Below are 4873 nucleotides of genomic sequence, written 5' to 3'. Positions count from 1 at the left end.
TCATGATTTGTCAGGTCTGATATTTCATGCTGAATTTGAATTTGATATACTTGAATATTTTCCACCAGTCTGATCCGGACTTTTGAATATCTTAGAAGAATACTCACTAAAGCTTTCTGTGGCCTCATATGACTTGCAAGTCAAAATTATGTTTAAATCTAGGTTTTCAGACCTCTTACCAGTGTTCCAAAACCACTGTGGTCATATGTCAGTATTTTTACATACCAATAAGTTGCTTTCAATTTCAAACAGTATTTTAAAAATATGCAAAAAGGTACAGCTGGTGGGGCTTTCATAGACTTTGCATTTATAAATGCTAATATTCACACTTTTGAGAATAAAATGAACTCTAAGGAAGATTACTTTCCATGACATGGCGTCACGCTCGCCAGAAAACCTGTACACAGGCTTCACTGGTACAATAGTAAGTACTGCTCACTGGTGTGAGGGCGCTGCACATGGTTACAGTGACAGAGACTGACAAAGGGAGCATTCGACACAAAACGTATGACATGGTATAATTGTAATATGTATCAAAGGACGACTACACTATCGATAACATTTTAATTAGTTTTTGAAACTATTCTTCTTGCTTAAGTGTTCCAAAAATACAAATGTTTCGTCTTGCAAACACTTCACATTGTTCACAAATTGCAATGTGACTTTACTGATGAGTTCCAGTCTGAGATAAACTCCGTTAACTCATAGACAGCAGAGATGGTGGTTAACTATACAACATTAGACATTACGGGCAGACAGACTGTTATGTCGAGTTGAATTGTAGGAATTTTGTTTTGTCATTTGGGAGTAGATCATGAAGGTATTTTACAAAGAGAACAAAAAAACGGAAAAGACATCAAAAACTACTTTAACTTTGGAGTTTTTGCAACCCCGCCAAGAACCTGCTGGAAAGATCTTTATCAGCATAGACGCCCCAGGTCTGACTGTACGTGCACTATATTGTGCTCAGTACACATCGTGCAACGTAGATATGCGGGTAGGTAGAAATTTCATGACCTCCGTTTTGGAACCATCAAGTGACAAAAACTCATAAATTTGCCTCAGAATCTAATACTTTCGATTCATGACCAACGCACGTTTCTCCAAATCTTCCTAATCAGTGTCACAAACTGCTTTACGCCAAGCGTCATCTGGGGGAGGGGGCTGTCACACGCTTTATATAAGCATACGACTGGAAGGTTGATCTTTGATGCACACATATCAAAACTTATGAAACCGATAAGACAGTAAGATACTACTGGCGTGAATTTTAGTAATTTTGTTACCGATCGATGTCATACTTTGTCGAACAAAAGTAATAGTACTACCCCTAAACCCCAAAAGCCTCAGAAAATTTAAAATGCAGAATTTAAAACCAAACTTTAAATGTACTTTTCGAGTGTCTCTAAAATTTAAATCACGTAATTTTTATCGGTTTTGAAATACACAATCTCAGATAGTCAAAAGTAGCTCCTATCTTGTATATGTTCGATGTAACGAGTCCTGTGTGTGCGATTTTGGAAGACGTCGTGCAGCGAGTACACCCTAATGCATATAGTCAAACTTATTGTGCCATGAAACCCTGGTAGACTCACAAAATCCAATCACGTTTTGTCATAAAATTAAAAGAGGTATACCGAACAAAAGAGGGACTGACTGAATACAAATCCGAGTGCTTGTGATGTAACGAGGCATACTTTCCAGGGCTGCATGAACCACAGTCCTTCCTGGAGGACTTTCAGTGATAGGTTTACGGACTAGCCCCGTATAGTTGCTTGACAAATGTCATGCACCTTGCTCGGCCAGGTAGTCACTCGCCATGTGGGTATCCACATCTCCAGGGTCCCCGTGGTTCGGATGACCATAATTGATACCTTGACGAGGGGCTAATGCTGTTGAGACATTAACGTGAGGTATTAGATTAAACTTTGCTTTGAAATCTCACGCACTGTATAGAATGATAAGTTATTTTTTTCATTGACAGTTTACTAAGAAATTCAGTATTTTAAAACACCGTACTTTACAAATAAACTTGTGTTACAGTGAATTGGGTGACAATGGCCACTCTGTCTTAGATTTGCCTTTCAGGGGCATTTCAACTTTACAATCTGTTGCTAGTACCCTATTGCCCTGTGACATGCTGCATTTTTTAAAGTTTTGTTTCGCATCATTTTTATCATTCTTAGTGTTTTTTGAGAATGACAATACGTTATTTTCCAAAAGAGACGTGAGTCCTAGCTTTCGGAAGGCTTTTGTGAAAAATCCGTAATACTTCTCTCCTGCGTACTGTTTTCATATTTCGTGATTTCAGTTTAATCTTTCTCGGTTCTTGTATAAATCTACCGTCTATGGGCAAAAACCGAAACAAAATTGAATGGCGATCAGCAATGCTCGTGATCAAACATCGAGTACACACCTATCTGATTAAATTAGAGCTCAGATTTCAATAGCTCTGTTCTATACCTTTGTACGTGTTGTGTTGTGCTCAAGGACAATGTGCAGTAGTAATGAGGCAAAGACATCGGAACAAGAAGCACACTAGCACACGTGGAGAACTGAGCCAATCACTACAGCTGATTTTAATCAGATCTTAATTACACAAGTGAATGTGACGGAACCCGCTTGCTTGGCTAGATCCGACACATGTTATAAACTCGTGTCACTTGGAAAATATGTCTGTATCAGTATCATTGTCACTGTTTGTAGTGTTCGTGCCAAAACACACACACACACACTCTCTCTCTCTCTCTCTCTCTCTCTCTCTCTCTCTCTCTCTCATGTATATGTATCACGTAAAATTCGGAAAACGTTAAGGCTGCAGATTTTCCATACGTCAAGCAGCATATTCCACTGACTTGCATGCATAGGAGAAATGCAAGAAAATGTCACTGTGATATTGCCGCGCAGTGTTGGCGTTCTAGATTTTGAGATAAAATGCCAAAATCGTTCCTTTTTCGCCAAATAACCTACATTACGAAAATGCTGAGTCTATTATCACTGTGCATTTCCATTGCTTGTTCAACAACTCATCGTGTGTCTTAGAAATCCTGAGTTAACAGGTTAAATTAATTTATTTGTAAGGGAATGCGAATGTTTTTGAAATCTACACTGAAAAGAAATAAAAATGCTCCAGTGGTAATCGACTCCCCATTTCCTCGACGAATAAAATTTGTCATAAGCGGTATGTGATGCAGAAATTTTATACTTAGTATCTCGATATCCCTAAGTCTAAGAGTAAAATGCATTGGGGGACACAAGTTTTTCTGAGCCCGTCATATGAATTGTCTACTCACTGCTGCGCTGCCTACAACATGCCATTTAGGGACCGTTCAGTTTTTACGGCCGGGGCCGGCAAAATCCGGGGGGGTCATCGTAATTTTGGAATCCGCAAAGGGGGGTCATCGCTTTTTCACTGGTAGGAAAGGGGTCACCACATTTTCAAAAATATATACCTACGATAAAGTTAAATATATGCCATGGCCATGATCGACCCTCTTTACCACTACTGTAACAATAAATTGACTTTATGTAATGGCCCATGACCCTCTTATCGGGCAGATGCCTTTGGCGGCCCACTCCATTTAGGTTTACTTCATGCAATGGCCATGATCGACCCTCTTTACCGGCGGGCCACCTTCGGCGGCCCACTACATTAAATTGACTTTATGTAATAGCCCATGACCCTCTTAACGGGATGCAACTTTGGTGGCCCATGTTCAATAAAGTTTACTTCATGCAATGGCCATGATCGACCCTCTTTACCGGGGGCCACCTTGGTCGCCACTAGAATAAAGTTGACTTTACTAATGGCCCATGACCATTCTTAACCGGAGGGCTGCCTTTGGCGAACCACTCCAATAAAGTTTCACTTTATACAATGTCCATGGACATAAGTTGTCTATGGAAATGAAGTTAAAAATTGCCTTACAGTTGTCTTAACAGACGTTTGCATGGTTGTGGCTGGGAAGTTTGTGCACTGGCATCTCTGCTACACGAATAAAGTGCGCCGCGTACCGGAGTTCAAATCCAAACCGTGCGGGTAAATTTGACATATGGGTTTTGGTTATTTTTCAGCCGGGGGGGGTCATCAATTTTTTTTTTTGTTACAAAGGGGGTCATCTTTTTTTTCACGAAAAATGCAGGGGGGGTCTACATTTTTTGAACACCGGCGACAAGATTTTGCAGCCCCCCCCCCCCAGGCCGTAAAAACTGAACGGTCCCTTACAGAAAATGGCGTTAATTTGACTTCCCGGTAGTAGTCGCCCACCTTATAAGAATAGAACAGGTTTCGTCACAGACGGTGCATTGCTGAACGTAGCGCGTCCTGTCAGCTACCAAAGACGATCAGATACGCGTTGACTTATGGGGTCAAACCTCAGGGTCATACTGACAATCACGAATGTTATCGCGTATACATACCGAACACCTGAAGGAATGGTTCAGATAGTTGTGAACAATTAGTACCCGCATGGGGCTAGAATCCCACCTCTCCCTCTACTGTCTATGATTTAGTAGTTTGATTTAGGCTACTCAGAACATACGCGTAACGCCGTAAGACAACAAAAGTGATGACCCAAGAATACGTCACGCAAAACATAAAACTTTTTTGCTCTCAGGATATTTCAAACAATACATAAGGAAGGGCCGTTTTATGTTTAAACACAACCAGTCTTTTTGTATCGAGTGACTTGTAAATCAGGGCGAAGTTCGGAAGGAAAACCGATGTGTGACTACGTCCTCCACAACCGTGGTGTAACATAACAGTGACAGCAGACCGGTACCGGTGAGGAACTGATGTGCGCATGACATCACCGTTCTCTCCGTTGATTGGCTAAGTGCGGTGTATTTCTAACCAGACCCGCCTCCACGTATT

Source organism: Ptychodera flava, chromosome 5, assembly GCF_041260155.1.
Source record: "Ptychodera flava strain L36383 chromosome 5, AS_Pfla_20210202, whole genome shotgun sequence".
NCBI classification, from domain to species: domain Eukaryota; kingdom Metazoa; phylum Hemichordata; class Enteropneusta; family Ptychoderidae; genus Ptychodera; species Ptychodera flava.
This window is presented reverse-complemented; position numbering follows the sequence as displayed.